At 38.4% G+C, this 19,784-nt stretch overlaps 1 protein-coding gene across 1 annotated transcript in view; it reads right to left on the minus strand.

Moving 5' to 3' along the window:
- Window positions 1-19,784, minus strand: part of HOMER1 (homer scaffold protein 1) — a 93,285-nt gene that overhangs the window by 23,193 nt on the left and 50,308 nt on the right. The gene's annotated exons all lie outside the window — the stretch shown is intronic.

Below are 19,784 nucleotides of genomic sequence, written 5' to 3' on the forward strand. Positions count from 1 at the left end.
AAATCTCTTCCTTTTTTTTCCTTAAAATATCTTGTAATTTTTTTTCAAAATATCCAGGAAAAATACAATTATGCAAAAATCCTATGAATGAATGTCCAAATGAGAATCCGAATGCTCAAATCAGCAAACTATAAATTCAGAAAATATAGGTATATCATTATTGGAAAACAACCGCCACCCTCCCAGTTCAATGGGGTATTTTTTTTTAATAAAATGTTAAGGATGATGAAATACGCATCAGCTTCCTGAAAGCAACACTGTGTAATTCTAGAATAAGTGTATGATTAGTCACTATTTTAACATACATGTATTGAGTGAAAGAGCTTTTTTAATCTACTACTTTATGAAATATATTGTAGAAAAAGACTTGTCACCAACTTGATTAAAGACAGCTAATGTAGTGCTTTGGAACTACAGCTTAGTTGTCTTAATGCAAGCCTTCTATCCCTGAAAGATACTTTCTTTGTTAAATACCATATTTAATTTGTACTTGCAAACTCAAAGATCTTGAATTTCAGCACCATAATACTATTAATATGCCTTTCCTCAGTAATATCAGCAAACAGACTAAAGATCAAGGAGCGCAGAGATATTATTGCTTTATTGCAAAGAGGAAGCCGATGCTGGGGTTTACTGAAGTAGCGTATGGAAGAACAATCCTTGCCCACAATTTAGTTATTCTCCAAGCAAACACAGGGCTTTAATTTTCACAGGTAATTAGTTTGCCATCATCCACAGACCCTATCTTTGCACTCAGTATGCAAGGGAAAAACATCTCAGACACATCAGGTGAATGTATTAGTATGCAAATAGCTCATTAATGTTTACTTGTATAATGCTAACAGCATGTGAATTGCACACCTACATGGAAAATACATAGAGAAAATAATTCATTTTGTCTAATTAGCTTACTATTAAAGGCATCATTGAAAACCAAAGATCTGTAACTCTGGCCAAAATGATTTTGTATATAGGTTTGTGATGAATTATGAGGAATTATTATAATTAGTTATTTATTATAACAAATATATTTTAATATGTTTGATTTAATCATAAATTATTACTATTTTGTGTGTAAGTTTATAGGTTTATTTGAACTTTGTACATATGAACAATGAAACATTCTGCCACCATTTTGTCCACCAAGTTTCTTTTTTCCATTTCATGCATATGCACAGCCCATCCCATCAAAGCATATTTCAAAAACATTATTACTCCCATAAATGCTCCTCAGGTGTTCAAAATCAACCAGCCACCAAGTAACGTTTATTACCAAGTCAGATCACATCTACTGTTTTGCTAAAACATGATGTCTGTTTCTTCCATGCTCCAGCATTTTCTTCCAAATATGCTGCTTCATCCCCTTGAACAGGAATACAAGTTCCTTCAGTAGAGGAATACTGGTTCTTTCAAATTGCTCTAGCATTTCATGATCTATTCAACTATTTAGAAGTTCACTGCTGGAAATCTTAAATCTTAAATGACTAAGCTAAAATAACTATAAACATACTTTATCAGGGAACATTGACTCACATATTAAAGAAAATGAGAACAAATTTCTGTAACAATGTCTATTCTTCTGTTTCTCTAATCAGATTTACTTTTCACTTATAGTAGCACAGCAGATCAACAAATTCCGTAAAAAACATGCTAAAAAAATCTAGTTCATTATCATATTCATAGTATATTACTTAAATTAGTCTAGTTTTGTATCTGATAATACAAAATGACTTCCCAACTATTTAGACTTATCCTGTTTCTTCTTACAAAACTCCGCATTCTCTGACAAATACAACCATGTGATGGATATCATATCAGGAAACACAGAACCAACTACATGAATTTTTTGTTTCATAAAGTTGTAATATCATTAAAATAGCCCATAACCAAGCCTATAAGTGCTGACTTAGTTTTTTCAAATACTTTCTTGACAAACTAAAAAAGAAAAAAAAATTAAAATTATGCTTTGTGTATTATTTTGGTTAAAACTGGATTTATTTGGATATGGATTGATTATTTTAGGACCAGATAAAAGCACACCTACAGCAGTCTGTTCTAAAGCTAGACTAAGAGTATCTGCATTGATGCCTATATCTGTAGAACTACGTTAGTTCAAATTTATCAACACTTTCAGAGGAAACGCTGAGAAACATATGGTTCAGACACAATGAGAATTCTCGCCTGGAAGAGAAGATGTTGGGACTAACAGCTGGGAGAGGGAACACACAGATCCAGAAGCTGAAGGACACGTGTGGAAAATTCAAAGGGCTCCCTACAACTGCTAGAGCCCCTGGACAGAATTTTGATGGTGGAACAGCTGCACTACAGACCCTCAGGATAGGTATGGGAAGGCTGCACATACTCTTTCTCTCTAAAACCTTTTACTTAATTCCTGTCTGAAAGGCTTTTTGCTAAAAGGAACTGATTTTGCCCTCAGTGCATTAGATTCTATCACAGGATATACACACGCAGCTCTGTTAGGTTGTCCTAACAGTTGTAAATACTTAAACCAAAACCAAATCATTCCTCATGTGTTCTGAGATTATTTGCTCTAGGAAGCACATGAAATATGAACTCTTATGCAGTGATCAAAGTGATCGAAACTGCAATGCAACTTCTACCAGAACACCTTCCAGTTTTGCACTGCAGTACAAAGAGCAAAGCTCTATGTATACATTGGGGGACACAGGCATACACATTTGCAGTCCTGTGGTGCAAGAATTCAACCTGCATACATGTTTTGTTTTCTTTTATTCTGAAAGCCATCCATCCCTTCACTGGCAGTGTCACAATTTTAACAGTTACTTCTTCAGACCGGTCAGAATTAACATCACTGGCTGCCTGGCACACTTGAAGTTGCAAGACGTCCTTCAAAAAGTGAGACATCCTTAAACACTCCTGCTTGTTGCCTGTTTCTCAGCATGAAAAGCTCCACCAAACTTTTAAAAATACCCTAGCAGAGAATAAAGCCTGGTCACTTCCCTTGTGAAACTTCTGAACACCTGAAAATAAGAGAACAAGCTGTTTTGCATAAATCACTACATTAGGGCCAAATACAAGAGGGAGAATGGGCCTCTAATGGATAAGAGCAAAATACAAGTTTTACTGGCTTAACAGATCATGCTGTTAAAAAAAAAAAAGCTTTCATAACAGAGGTTTAGGTCTGATTGCACAGAAAATTATCTTTACAATGACAACTGTTCACGGATTGTAAGCACTTGTTGGCAAGCAAAAGGTCAAAACTCTTTCAAATCTCCAATCCTTGGTGATGGCCACGGTATCTGGTACATGTGTAACATCAGACCTGTCCACAGTCAGAACACTGCATGGTGCTCCACCGTCAAGGCAAAGGATTCAAAGTCAGATATTTAACATCTACAGCCTCCAGAACACTACCAAAAAACACTCCTAGAACAACTGCTGACTGGTATCATACAGCCTAACTGTGACACCCCCTGAAAATTAAAGTAGGAGTCAATGATCTTGCATACTTTTAGGCATTCTGACCAATTAACATCAGGCTGATCTGCTTTCTCATTGGGGATTAGTTACAACCCCAGTAAGTCACCAAGGAATAGCTTTGCTATCTGTCCATCTGTGACCTGAATAGAGTGCCAGAGGCTATAAATGCATGATTATCTTTCTCTGCAAAGTAGGTCACTTAAGGAAAATTAATCCGAAAAGCTCCAGTCACCACATTTAGCCAGTTGGAGAAGCCTTGCGAAGGCAGGGGGTGGGGAGCACACATTAATGAGTTGCATTCAGAATTAAGTTATTTTGAGAGATGCCTTCATGAAGCAAAGAAATAAAAGCAGTTCAAATAGAGATGTTTTCTGCTTTTTGAATCAGATTGCTTATTGTTTGCCAAGTTGTATGAGTACCAATACTATAAAACACAGCTTAAGCTTTATTTCAGATTTACAGAAATAAAATGTGTGCAGAATTCTATTAATATTTTATGGATTTTAATATTGGATTCATTGCATAAAATGCATTAATTTAAAAATTTGATTTCTTACTATAGCGTAGTCATGGTTTCAAAGAACTACCGTTACTGAAAAGCACAGAATTTCTTTTCTTCAGGTGTCACTGTGATCTGCACTGCAGGTGTATGGTGAGCAGTGCTGTCTTGGGATAACAGAAATGAAGAGGAATTCAGCTGAGTAGAGAATGGAGTACTTTCAGTCCAAAATTTGACATCTGGTATAGTAACTAAATACATAAGACTTGACAAATATGAACAGAATAGAATCCCTGTAGCTGCTGCCCAGATTATAAATAGTGGCATGCGTTGGAAGCAGCCCAGAAGTCTGGTGGAGTGAGCATTACCAATCAGCAGGAGAGGTATGTCAACCAGCTGGTAACAACGCATTAGCTGTGCTGACAGCAAGGGGTGATCCTTTCTGACAGCCTTACTGGTGAGCCTTACGGAGCAGCTCTTCATGCTTCAGAAAGCAAAGGGGGATTGTGAATGATTTGGTTCTGTTACAGTAGTATCCAAGAGCTCTAGTGAACTCAAGTAGTGCAGCTTCTTCTCTTTCTAAGTGTAAGGCAAGTGTTTGGTTTATGTAAAACTCCCTGGTGCATTCAGGAAGGAATTCTGCACAAGGTCCTTACGAAATCCTCCATGTGAAATAAGCTTCAGATAATGCTGAGGTACCAGGCTGGAAGGGTGACATCTCTGCAACAGGTTACACTTGCTATTGCCTATACTGGAATGATGTGACTGTCCTATTAGATGGAGATGGTGGCTCTGCTGTCACAGAGGATGAGCGCAGCATCCCTCAAGGTACTCCTAAAAGCTCACAAGAATCCTCCTCTCATTCATGCTGAGAATGAGAGTTAAGCTCCTCACTTCATGTCCTGATTTGGAAGAAATTTTAAACAGGCATTTTGGGAATTTCACGCCTTTTCAGAGATTTTAAAAGGCATCTACTGTGGCCATTAAATGTGTAAAATTACTTCATGATAGAAAGGATTTTGAACATGATGGTTTTAGAGTTTGTCATGCTGCTAGTCCAAAGTACCATATGCTCTCGGTAATGATTCAGAAATTTCTCCCTCTCTCTTGCACATTCAAAGCAAAATGGAAACAGAAAGGGGTTTTGTCATTTATTTAATTAGACAGAATTAGGAGTCCTAGAATGAGTGGGAAGCTGAAGAGCGAGCAGTGGAGTGGATCAGGTCCTATCTCACCATCCCAGGAAGGGGCAAGAAACAAAAGTTTTGAGTTGTTCTGCCATTTTAGATTTCATACAAAGCTGTCTGCTTGCACAGGCCCAGTAGTTTCAGCCACTCAAAAGACTCTGAACTTATGTGTATGAGGGACACAGTCATCTACAGTATAGCTAATAATTAAAGACCAGCAAAAGAGGAAAAGCTATGGTAAGAATGACAGCTTTTGTAAGAAGAAAACTTAAGAAACAAAACTGCTGCTTTACAGCTACTGCTTATTGTCTTATCTGTAGTTGTCATTAACTGGACACATACAAAAGGAAGTCTTATTTGATAAACTGGAATTTATTAAAAAAGGGTAAATCCTCTCAAAGTTATAATCAAGAGATAATTACTGGGAAATTGCTTTGAGTTAAATATTTTGAGTGAGGCCAATGAAAAACTAATTAATATTCAAAGAGATCCTTATCCTTAATTAGAGTATTCAAAAGAATTTTTAGCTAAAGAGGATAGCTCCCCTGGGGAGAGAAGTAGGAACATTAATGGACCATGAAAGATGTGTTCTTCCCTTTGGGATAAGGAATACCTACATGATCTCAATGGAGTTACATCAGCACAAAATGAGAGAAACATGGTTGTGAATCAGCTCTTCAGACTGGTTAAATGACGAATTCAATCATAGCAAAAAAGATGAAGGAGGCCCTTGATGTACATCATCCTTTAAGTGAGGTGACTAATAACAAAGCCACACACAACCACTGGAAAGTGAGAAAGGCAGCGGAGCGCCTGAAATCAGCAGGTGGGCGCATGACTTCGAGTCTATCATTCTCTACAAATGTTGAAGGTTTATCCCACTCCAGGATATATTGTTTTGTTTTGCACACCCCTTTGCTCAACTCAGACCTACAATATGCTTGAACTCCTGATTTCTATGTAGAAATGCAGAAGCTTTTTCTGCAAATTTGGGCAGAGGGGTGCTTATGGAGCTATTACAGATTTCTCTTTCAAGGTGTTTTATATCATAATCATGATCTTTCACTTTCATTTAGCCTTTCAGTTTGACCACCGTCCCAGATTCTGAATCATCCAAAGTACCCATGCAACCCATGGACAGAAGAAGAGTTGCCTTTCCAGTTCTGTTACGGCAGACCTGTTCTTAGGCATCTCTTGTGCTATGCTTTATCAGCTCACTGGGGAAGGGTCAATACCTTTGCAGACTTGATAGATAAAGATGATCAAAGATGTTGAGTAATGGTACACACTCTTTCCACTATGTAGCAGGCCACTATGCAATGCAAATTGGTGGCTATACCCTATTTAGTTCCACCACCTAAATCCATGTTCTATATTTCTAATACAGCCTTCATTCATCACAGGGCCCACAGAAACCACCACAACACAGACTGCCTTTCAATAGGGAAGCTTATCACTGAGGAATAGACTGAGTATTAAATTCTTTTTAAGGAAGAAAAATTTCACAGAAATATTCCCTATGGTAATCCGGCACAGTATTCCTGCAGAAGACAACAAAGTCAGAGAAAAAAAATGCCCAAGTATGGTGTTTTTCACTGCTTATTTAAACACTAAGAGACAATGGCAACATAAGAGCTCCTGAAAGGCACTCCATGGGATGGAGAAAATTGGGTATTGACACAAAATTAATGCTTCAGCTACGATCCTTATCAATCAGGGACTTAGATCCCAGTCCTGACCCAAGTTAAAGTGGGGGACAAAGAGAAGAGTCACTCTTCTCCACAAGAAACAATGAAGCTTCCAAGCTTCTTGAATTGTCTGCTAGTGTATGCTGGATGTGGTTACACAGGTGACATTTAACCTCTATTTCTCATTAAACTTACACTGCTAAGAACAGTTTTATGCATGTCTTTTGTACACTGTAACACAATGCAAAAGACTTGTATTTAACCTGAATCATCACAGTAGCACTAAGAAAATCCCTGCTTTCTCTGAAGAGGCTCAACTTTTATTTTAATTTTATTCTTTTAAAAAGATCTCATTTTTGACTTAGTCATTTAATTATATATAGTACAGAGACACTAGGTTATCTCATCATGAAGGCCACAGAACATAAACCAAAATCAGTAACTCTCTTCTAACTTTCAGCCCTTTGCAAGAGCACGCAGAGCTAATTAATTTCTAGCTTTTTTTTTGCACTAAACACTAAAACCTTATATACCTAACATTTATTGCATACTTTGAAAAATTAAAAAAGATTTGCACTTGCTCCCTTACTGCAATTGCTTAATGGTGTCACTGCAAGTATTTTATTCTCATGCCTGTGAGACTTGCAGACCTAAAATTTTATCACATACTCTGAAAAAGTAAAAAAAGATTTGCCCTTGCCCCTTCACTGAAATTACTTATTGGTATCACTGGAAGTAGTTTATTCTCATGTGTGTAATGTATCTCATATTTTTCACAACTGATACCAAATAAGTATTTTTAGTGCATTAAACACTAGGCATAATTCCTTGCTGTTGCTATGGTGCTGAATACTTCAAATATTCCAACAAATCTGCATTTTCAAAAGCAACCTAAGTTATTCAGGAACTTACATCCCATTTTCTAAAATGACGAGGTATTTGGCTGTGAAGAAAGTCAAATTGACTTGGGCTCCTATGGCACCTAATCACTTTATGAAAGCAGTTAGATGATGTGGTTATCGGCAAGTCAGATACCAGGACACAGTGACCCTGACATTAAAATAGTCTGAAGTATGACCACTTTCATTCTGGAACTCATTCCTACACACAAGAATTTAAAGCAGTTTAACTGTAAATTCACACTTTGAATTAGTACGGATTAATTTTGCTGAGGCCCCTGGCTAGACAAAACCCTGTGTTCCTCTCAAAAATCCTACCTATGACAACAATTTGTGTGTGCACTGAACCAGTCCGCACTCTGTCAGCAATGTAACAGAAGAGAAGAGAGTATTTGAGTGCCCTACACATCTGTCACCTGGGCTCTAATTTATTGAGTACTATTGATTTTAAGAGTTTCACTGAATTGTGCTCTCAATTACACCTCAGTGAGTTTGAGAAACTTCCCTAGCTTCAGCACAAAACGTTGCGGTAGTAAGGATAAGGAACAACTCTTTTCCCAGCAACCACACAGCCGCCACTAAGTAAAATGGGGCCCAAAAGCCCCGAGCTTCTGAAAGCCATATGGACTGGGGAGTTTGCACTCTCCAAACACTGCCGTGGTGTGTCAGCTGGCCAGACAGACCACCACAAACTGGCACAGTTTGCACACAGTCAGGTTTAGCACCCTTCCTTCTCTACAGTCCTCCAAGGCTTTACGTGGTCTGCAACCCTCCCGTGCCCATCTGAAACACTTCTGGACATGCAAGGCACATCCATGCTTTTGTGCAAGGAGAATACAACTCTGGTGGGTGGCAACGCAGCCCTCAAATCATTGCAGGTTATGTGGAACTGGAAAAGGACTCCATACAAAACAGTAACTGTGTCTTACAGCTGCAAGGACACTGCACAGTGCAGAAGAGATCCAGCATCATTGCTGTAACATGTGGAAATGGTTCAGCCCAGAGCCCTCAGTGCCAAGGCCCATTTTATTTAGCTGTATAGATGTGGCCCATGAGGCTGTTGCAGTTACAGGTCGATTCTACGGAGCTCAGCAGAGATTCTCAGCTTTGCAACAACAGAGTGAAGACAGTAAGAGCTATGCTCTGAGCAATTGCAGCCACATGTAGAGCAGTGAGGTGGCTAAAGGAACCTCTCACAACCCTGTAAATCTGACATACACCATATGCAAAGGGGTGGAGATCCTCAGCACAAACCTCTGACTGCATTTCCAGGTACTGTCACAGCTTTAATTGGAGTGTATTGCACCTCTGCTGAAGACACCAGCTGTTGTGAGTGGCTGAATGTGAAAGATTTACAAGCACCTATATTAGATCTTAGTTGAACTTTTTATTAGTGATACCACAGGATAGCTCAGCCTCTAAGACCCCTTAATGGTTCCTCTCTTACCTTCATAGAAAACACCGAACTCATCGGAACAATCATTACAGCTGCAGGGCCTCACAACTACAGTACCAGCAACAGAAAGACATTCTATAGAATGACCTAGAGGAATACTTATACGTGATTAGGCAGTTTCATAAAGATTCTGAATTATGACTGTTTGGCCTTCATCCAGCTACTACATTAGCTTATCTTACAATATCAAATAATAACTACTGGTGCAATTCATTTTTGCATCGCAATTGCCAGTTTGCTTATTCCAGTAAATAGAACAACATGCATTAATCGCACAGTTAGCACCAGAGGTGAACTGTCAGTTTACATGCTGACAACAAAATAATTTTATTCCATTAAGGGAACAGAAGCTATGTGAGAGCATGGCAAATTTTATTAAGTTTCATTTATCTCCTGTGATAGCCATACAATTACTTAAGAGTCAATAGCCTATATATAAAGCTCAAACTAAACCATCTATGAAGCTGTTAGAAGTACTTTGAAGAACAAGGAGTAAGTTGCACAACTATATGATCACAGCAAAATATTTATTGACTGTACAGGTTTGAACAAAACACCTTGCAAGTGAGTTGCAACACTTTTAAGTGGATACCGTAACTCACATTTTTTTCCATCCCAGCTTTTTAAGAGAACGGAAGTATTAAATTTGCCGTTTCTAAAGCAAATCTGAATCCAAGAAAAGACTAAATTTCTTGCACTACGTTGATCCTAGAGTCAAATTTACTAAAAAGAGATTAAATGGATTAAACAAAAGATTAAATTTAATACATGGGAAGTCTCTGATAGTGGCACTTTTTCTGTGAACTACAGGTTAACACTCAGAGGAAGCAGTGCCTATGCAAGTTTCTCCCTCTCCCCTATTGTAAAAAAATCCCAGTTTTTAAGAAAAAATCTAACATGGCACCTTCCTTAACTCACTGGTAGCTGCTAGTTCTTTCTTACTCAGTCTAGACTAAGCGATCTTAGGTTTCCTTCAGCTTCTCTTCAGAATAATGCATAGGTTAGATGACTTGGCTCAAAAACTCAGCTGAAAGTTAAAAATATAATAATTCATGGACCTGTTCTTCCCAGTTCAACACTTAATTGACGCAATAGTTTTAAAGCAGAATATAAAGCTTGGATCCCCACTTCTCTCCCTGCCCCATCTTACTTAACTCATCACAAACCCAACAGGGATGCCAAGAGTATGAAGTTGCACATGAGTTTTGCTAGTTGTGAATTCACAGACAGCAGAAGAGATGCTGAGCTCCCATCCTTTCACAAGGCTATGACTATGTGACATGGCACTCTTTCAGCACGTTTGTTTTCTAATATTGCAAGCACTATTTCACTTTCCCTGTGTCGTGGTTTAACCCCAGCCAGCAACTAAGTACCACGCAGCCGCTCACTCACTCCCCCCCACCCAGTGGGATGGGGGAGAAAATCAGGAAAAGAAGTAAAACTCGTGGGTTGAGATAAGAACAGTTTAATAGAACAGAAAAGAAGAAACTAATGATGATGATAACACTAATAAAATGACAACAGCAATAATAAAAGGATTGGAATGTACAAATGATGCGCAGTGCAATTGCTCACCACCCGCCGACTGACACCCAGCTAGTCCCCGAGCGGCGATTCCCCGCCCCCACTCCCCAGTTCCTGTACTAGATGGGACGTCCCATGGTATGGAATACACCGTTGGCCAGTTTGGGTCAGGTGCCCTGGCTGTGTCCTGTGCCAACTTCTTGTGCCCCTCCAGCTTTCTCGCTGGCTGGGCATGAGAAGCTGGAAAATCCTTGACTTTAGTCTAAACACTACTGAGCAACAACTGAAAACATCAGTGTTATCAACATTGTTACATACTGAACTCAAAACATAGCACTGTACCAGCTACTAGGAAGACAGTTAACTCTATCCCAGCTGAAACAGGAACATGTGATAAGGCACCTAGACTAGGAAAAGGGTAGGGCAAACAGCATGATGTGAAGATGTTTAAAAGCCAGCTTTCCTGAGCCTCCCACTGTGCTGAATGTAAGCCCAGCACAAATGATCCCTAAAATGCTAACATAGAATTAAACAAGAATACTAAAATCTCTGGAGAGTGTAGAAGGAAGGTGCTACACAATAGGTGTTGTCATATAATTACATTAGTTTTAAATTTCAGAGTATTTCCTAAATAAAGTGAACAGGTAAGTCGCAGCCATACACAGTGAACAGTTTGACCACACTTCAGGCATGTAGGAAACTATTTTAGTTATCCTCTTAAAATTCAGGCAAACTTAATCTGAATGTACTACCTACATGAAAAAGCATTTGGCTTCAGACAATGAACCCCTATGTTATTTCTATACCTATTTGTACTATAGTGAGGGGAAAAAAAATCTTATTTTTCTTCCTTTGGCAAACTACAGAGTTGGTTAACTTCCTATAATTCAGTCAATTCAGTTTTAGGGTTTCGGTTTGGTTTGGATTTTTTTGTCTGAGCCATGTTGTTTAAATAAAACTACTTCTTAATTTCTTGTGTGGTTGCAGTCTCCCAGAAGAATGGTTTCCACTATTCTAACTTTAATTTCAAAACCAAACCCTTTGCACTTCATGACAGGAAGACAGGACATCATTACACCACAGTGCCACAGAGTAAAATCTGCAAAGCCAACAACCCTACAATCAAAGTTCATCACAACAAATGGACCGACCACACGTAACATTTTATTATTGTGTGCTTGAGAACACAGAGTCCAAGACATCCCAGACATTTTATTTCAGCACCTTCACCCAGCTCCAGCGTCCTTCATTTGCCAAATGGCTTAAGAGCTGATTAAAAAAAACCCTCTTGTATTCTAGTTCATTGCTGATTTGTGCCAACCCAATTCATTACAGACAAAACTTGATGGCTGTTTGGTTTCGCTGTGAAATACTTTGATGATGCTTATGAATTGCCAGTTGTCCAAATCTCACCAAAGTGCTATTCAGCAACTTAAATTCATCTCAGCAGAGCCCCCTGTTACATGATCAAAACTACTGATCAACACGAGCCACTTTCTGCCTGTACTACAAAATGTCACTGGCATCTACAGTGATATTAAAGGAACTCAAAAGACGTGACTCTTTAGGTACAGAAAGCTTCCCTAAGGCATAAAGCTGATGGAAAACTATAGGAAATGTTGATCTCTATTTAGCTGTATTCCCCATTTTATTCTTCAAGCTAACTCTTACCTCAAAAAGAGAATATATTAAGTCCTTCATATTTTTGACAGACAAAATATTCCACTTCTGTGTTTATCTGTGCCTGCCCCCGACCTCTACCCATGTCTGCAGGAAGTAAGTCAATGCTATTGAAGTTCCACTGCCAGGTGTCTGCTTACTACAGTGCAACAGAAAATAATCAACATTAACACAATTATGTTCAATAACACAACTTGTTCAGGTGGAGCCTGCATACTGTTTGCGCATTCAGACACGTTCTGAAACAGCTTACAATAAAGCAGCTTTGGACTTTTAGTTGATCAACAAGCTTTTACTGTAGTCTTCCAGGGCCTTACGCTATCTGGACAAGAATCATGACCTGGAGAGTAGGGAGAGTAAAGGAACAGCCCACCAGGGAGCCATGGCAGGATGACAGCAATGCTGGGGAACACGACACTTGTCTTACCTCCACAGAAAACAAGGAGCACAACTCTGGATCATAATGTTGGCAGGAGGTACAATTTAAGGCTGGGCCTGGTAAAGAGGGCTTAGCGGACAAAACCCATTTTCCCCAGGTTTAGACATTTAAAAGCTAAGAGAGGTTGAGTATCCTCAGATGGTACTTCATCTGACTGGTCTTAGGTGCCTATCTATGAAGAAATGCATCAGGCACTATGGAAGCCCCTCAGGCATAATTTTTTGACCTCAGTGTCATGTGGATGTGGCAGAATTTGCTGGTTCTCCCCCAGAGGACCCAGGCCACAGCATTCTCCAAAAGAATTACTACCTTCACTAGGTTTACTTGTAAAGCCTACCTCTAAATAAGGGAGAAATCTTTAGCAATCTTAATTCATCTCACAAAAATGACACACTCCAAAGAGTAGCATATTAGTCAAACAGTATGGATCTTTTGGATTAGACCTGAAACCAAGCTTTTTACTTCATGTGAAAATTAAGAGCTCCTGGTCCTTGGTCCTATATCTCTTGCAGGGATGCAACATGATCCCTCAAAGAATAGGCAGCGACACAGCTTATGAATTTCAGTTAGCTCTATTCCAGATAAATTCTAGGAAAAAAAACTTTGATGAAAGCTATTTTTTGTATAAAGGATTAATTTAAATATAAAACAATTCTTTAAAAAAATATACATACTCATGCTATGTATTCTTAATATAGTTTTCTAAACTGCTTTTCTCTGCTTTGTCAAACTTTAGTTTTTAAATATGCATTCTTTCAAGAAGTGGGCAGAGGTAATCCATTTGGCTGAATCCTATCAATAAATCTAAGACCAGCAAGTGGCTTCATCAAGTTGACCACGATTTCTTTGCAACACACAGACAACTGTATGTTGGCTCTTAACTGGAGAAGTCAACAGACACAGCACAGTTAGTTCCTAAGCCACATGTGCCTGGGAGTGAAAAGTATTCCAGGGGACAGAAGTGTTCATGCAGCTCCAACTAATCCTCCTTCCTGTGTGACCGCTGGAGGAGCCTGTATCAGCTGCTCAAGGTACAGTTGCTAATCACAGTTGTTAATTCTGAAGCCTTAATTACAGCATCAGAGAGGCAGCAAAAGAATAGGAGCTGCAGCCACCTCCTAAACTCATGGTCCATCTCTGCTTTCCTTTTAACCCAAGCAGATTTTGGCACAGCAGCACATCTATCTCATACCTGGAACAAGAAAAGAATCTGTAACTTAAGTATTTGTTGCCAGCTATCATCGGCTCTGACTTTCACGGTCAATCCCCTAGGAGAAAGTTATCTAATCGATTAAAAATTAGCTAATTTTTAAGTCCATATGGGCTTCATTAACACCACCTAAGCACTTCATAAATGGCAAAACCCACGGATCCAAGGATCCATGTAGCGCATTTTAGGTGAATCCACAATTAATAATTCACCAAGACTTAAAGTGGAAACACGCCAAGACTTACAGTGCTTGGCATCTTGTAACTCAGGTCAGATGTAATGTAAATTCCCCAACCCCATATCTAATAGTAACCTTATAAATTACAGTAGGATTAAAATGAATGACAGGCTCTTAAGCTTAAACATCTGCAGAAGATGGTGCTCACCAGACTGATTTCTGTTTCCAAAGTGTACCTCTTCTCCAACGAGAGGGGGCAGTTAAGAAGGGAGTAATACAGAAAAGACTAAAAGAAATATAAAAACCCATAAAGTAAATTGATCATTTCATCTCCAATGTGAGTTGTTAAAGGATGAAGGTATGTTTATTTATATTCTGCTTGAAGTTTGAGAAAAATATGTGCTACACTGTTTCAAGAATAGTAATTGTTTAGTCATTAACATTGTCATGATAGTTGTATGTTTATAATCAGGCCTTCCAGACAGCAATGAAACCATAACCACAATGCGTATGTAAGATTTCAGAAGTGGGTATCTATCTAGATATATACATGCAGCTTCTCATACGAGAAGTCCACGTATCTCATGATCTACCACTACACCTAAGATAACACAGAGGGCAGAGTAACTAGTTGGTATCAGTAAGAGAAGGACTAAACTGGTATCAATCAGATGCATTCAATGGAGCTTCAGCTTCACCTTCACTAAAATGCACTGAGTTACAGACTTTTTTCTTCTTTCCCTCCCCCCTTTCTAAAAATACTTCCCTCAAGTATTCCACAGGGTTTGGCCCTGCTGCCTAAAAAACTTGACGTATATCCTTTCTCTGAGAGTAAAGCAGACAGATGAGGTACAGTAACACACCAATCTTTCAGAAGATAAGAGCAGGCAAAACAGACATTATATCTGGTGCAGCACAGAGAGGCCAAGTGACTTCAAAACACAAAGAGCCTGCATTTAAAAGAGCCACTAACTGAAAGCTTTGGGCTTTTTTTGTTGTTGTTTTGCTGGAGTTGGGTTGGTTTTTTTGTTTCAGGTGACTTAATTTTAGCTCCTGTCTTCCCAGTAAAGCATGAAACTAATTCCTGGTACAGAGTCATAGAATGGTTTGGGTTGGAAGGAACCTTTAAAGATCATCTAGTCCAACCTCCCTGCCATGGGCAGGGACACCTTTCACTAGATCTGGTTGCTGGCCTTGAACGCTTCCAATGATGGAGCATCCACAACTTCTCTAAGCTACATGTTCTGGTGTCTTATCCTCATCATAAAAAATCTGGATGAAGATATTGAAGTACTCGAGCAATTGAACAACTGGAGATGTTTCTTCATTAAAAATACACACTTCACAAATACTCAAGAAACTATGGCTTTGGGAGGCAGGTTTATGTGGTGTGGGCTTTAGAACAGTAAGGTTGTATTTTGAGAATATATTGTTGCTATGAGTTATAACATATTTTAATATACCAAAACTGACAAAAGGCCAAGTTTTCTCTTGCTTTCTGAGTTTTTTTAAAGTTGGTTTTTAGCTTGGGGACTTTGAATCCAGAACTGTTCAGCAACACTTCAATTTCCTTCACTCCTAAGGAATATGACAGAGGCATTCTACCATGACTACAATGACTGTAAGTTACACAAGTTTCTCCATGTTCAGTATATTGATTTTACAAAATAATCCAAAGCTGACAATAAGTGAACCTTGAGATGAGCAAAATACACACGAATCTAAGACAGCGATGCAGATTGTTCTGCAGCATACTTAAAAGTGATCTGAAGGCAACAAATCTTCAATTCCCTTTAATATCCTTTCTCTAAAACTGTGTAACCTTTTAAATAATTTCTATGTGGATGGGAGTATGTACGCTGAAACTCAAGTCTAGACTATTCTCCAGTTTCATAGACCCAGATTATAACTACAGAGTCCATTCAGAGGCAGAAAACAGTAAATGAACAAGTCTGGAAAAGTTTCTTTAGCATTTGTCTATCCATACGGGTGGCTGCATAAGCAATGTATTTTGTGTTGGTAAAGATTAAGTGGACTAAGTCTTGCACTTGAAATGAAGCAGCTACATACCAGCTACAAGGAATCTTTATCTTCTAACATATACTTTTGAGGCTGTTGGGGCATAATTTGAAGAAGTCTCTCTGCAGAGGCAAAGCATGTGTGTGTGCAGATGGGTGCAAACTGTGTGATACTCTTACCTGCAGAACAGCCTGCCACAGGGAATTCTTGTTACAAACAAAATTCCAGGCCCTGAAGAAAGCCCCCCACCTCCTCATCAAGAATTAATCCCAGGCTGAACGTATGGGAATGAATGGTTCACATTATCTTGGTCATAAAATACTTTCATGCATTAACCTTCCTAACCAATGAGGACAAGACAGTGAAGTTTGAGTGATCAGACTTCGTGAAAAATAGGTTTGTCCTGCAAAACATCCCCTCTGCCTTTGTTTTTCACAAAAGGCTTCTCTTCTCAATGGTCATGCCTGTTAGAAAATTCATTTGAGACTCAGGGGATCAATAGCTCTGTGGGTTTTTTTTTCCCTGGTAACTTCAGGTGTTACTGGCTTTCTATTTTTGTTTCCTTAATGAGTGGCTGAAAAATGGCGAGTATGCACTAAGGCTTCCAATCCAAACAAGGCATGACATTTGTAGCTTCAAAGCATTAAGTCTTTCCACAGATTATTTTAAAATAAAAAGCAATTCTACAAAGTGGCTATTTCCTCTCAAAATTTTTCATTGTGGGTTTTTTCCTAGAGAATAGTATATTGAGACCTGAAGTATTTCTTTGGTGTCTGTTCTCTTTGCTACTAATGACACTTCTCAGTTTTGAAAAAAATGTTTGATAAGACACTGGTTATAGTTGGAAATGCTGACCTAACTTCAGCAAAATTTACCCAGAGAGATCTCTGGTGTATCAAAGACAATATCTTGGACTCCTTCATGGTGTCCAGGGAAGGTTCAGTTTGCAACTTATCCCTATTTACTGGTTGAAAGGTTTCCTCGATGACACTAAACAGTATCAAAAACACTGATGGAAGTAGGTGTAAAGAAAACATGAGGTATCAACTGTCTACATAAGATCTTCTATAGCTATCATTTTAATTCTTCTTCTTGAAAAGATGATTGCATGTTTGAGCTTACAACTCACAAACTAGCAGATTCTAAATAACACATGTACAAATCATACCATAAAACAAACCTCACAGACACTGCTCACTAAGTTAAACAAGCATACACACTGGTATCAAAGTGCACAATAGAAAAAGTACACTATTCAGGTAAATTACTAGGAAAATCTAGAATAAAGAGAACAGCTCCTCCACCAATGTCTAAAAATGACAAAAAAAAGTCCCTGTGTACTAAGAGTAGACTCCTAAAATGAACAACACATTTCAGAAAACTGTATTCTTGAAAACACCTAACAAAATTACTGATTGTGAATTAACGGACACAACCAATGAAAACTTCCAAACCACTCACACTACAGAACCTGATTTAGTGTTAAGTATCATATATCCCAATTCACAGAGCCAATGTTTACAGTTGCTGAAGTATTAACAATAGTCTTTTAATGTCACCCATACTTTGGAAAGGTTGAACACAATGGATGTATTTTAGAAAATGAAAGTTCATTCCTCAAGCAGGATAGTTCCTTTTTTTTCTCCTTTTCATTTTTACTGGGCTTTTTTTTCTTATGTATGTGATTAAAGGGGAGAAAAATTACATAGTAAAAGTAGTATGTTTTTGGTTTTGTTTTGGTTGGTTTTTTCTTTTTTTTTTTTTTTTTAATAAAAATTGCATAAGGATTGTACTTCTCTTCTAAGAACGTACTTGACAGATATGTTTCAAGAGTGCTCACTTGTCCCTGAGGACGGTATTTGTATTATCTAATTTCAAACACCCAGCTCACATCATCTGAATCACCCCTTGGAGCTCTCACTAAATAAACGGCAGGAAGTAGGTATTTCACATGCTCCAAACCAGAATGTGATTAGGTGCACAAGGGAGATGGCGAAATTACTCTCTTAAGTGTTAGGCTACTTTTAGTTTTGGCTCTCATCCATTCCCCCAGCCATTAAAATTAGCTCTATTAGTTGCAGAGTTTCTTCATTTTGAACAGCTAAGCAACACATACACCATGACCATTCTTCCAATAGCAGATACAAGTCCTCTCCACCTCTCCTTCCATTACTGGAGATACCTTATCAAAATGTTACAGGATGAGCTGTATTACGCTGTGTTTGACATGCTACTGGTTTAAAACCATGTAATGGTTTACTATGTACTCCAAAGATACCTTAAGAATTTTCAGAAATTGTCGCAGTCAGGAAAGTCAGAGACATGAGAAAAAATTACATGAACGCAAAGTAAGATTTTTCCTTTCAAATTAATAATTTCCTAGCAAGAACTTTTATTTTGAAGGATAGCCTACTTGAGCTGGAGCCCAGCAACTTAGGCAGAAGTGCAGGAGTACGGGAAGCAGCAGGAATTGGGTAAGGGAGGGAGGGGAGAGCAATCCCTCCCAGTGTGCTTCTTCCAGAGACCACCAGGCTCTTGCCAGTGGAGCACAAGAGGCCAAAAAACAGTACAGGTATGACCTTCACAACATCAAACAAATGTTGGTTGAGGTGAAGTCAAGACCTACATCTAAGTTGCTATATTAACGAGTTCTTTGCTTACACTGACAGCCGAACCTATCACCTTTGACTTTCTTCTCCGAGTGTGCCTCAAGAAATAGTCTTTTCTCAACAGAGTAATTGAATTTACCAGAGTTCCTCCAGTGTGCCCTAAAATGTCACAGTTCATTATAGCACTGTGCAATGTGAAGGCAGTTACAGCCTTTTATGTTATAGAGAAACCTTTTTAAAAAGCCTGGCTTTATCAGTCTCCTTTCTAGAAGGTTTTCAAAACCCAACTAGATAAAGCTTAGAGCAGCCTGGTCTGATCTCATGGCTGACCTTCTTTGAGCAGGAGCTTGGATTAGAGAGCTCCTGAGCTTCCTCAAAACAACAAATTATCCTACGATAGGTTAAATAACATTCAAAACCGAGAATTTAAAAAAGAAAAAGTAATACATTCTCCCAGAACTACTTGGTAAGGAAGCTATGCATAACCCTATAAAGAACATCCAAATGCTAGGATTTGAGTATAAATCCAAATTACAAAACACCACAAAAATTATTAACTCAAAACTTTTCCTTAAAGCCAACTTAACAGTTCAGCATGATCCACAAAGTACCTTTTGCTGTAACATAACTAAAATATTTAAGCTTGTAGAAATGAGTAGTTTTAATACACAAAGTGAAAAAGCTACTAACAGATTTCTGCATACAACTTTTAATGAAAACTCGGTGAAGGAACATGAGCTAGGAGCAAGATTTTTGTTTTTTCTTTGTTGTACAGCATTGGATTTACATGCAACATCATTAAATGGTAAGCTATCTAGACAATAACATATCTAAGATATAAACATCAATTGAAATAAGTTCATTTTCACTAAGGCAATGAGTCAAAATACCCTATTAAAAACTTGTTTGAATACAAAAATAGGAATTTTAACGA

Source organism: Harpia harpyja, chromosome Z (assembly GCF_026419915.1).
Source record: "Harpia harpyja isolate bHarHar1 chromosome Z, bHarHar1 primary haplotype, whole genome shotgun sequence".
In the NCBI taxonomy this organism is placed as follows: Eukaryota; Metazoa; Chordata; class Aves; order Accipitriformes; family Accipitridae; genus Harpia; species Harpia harpyja.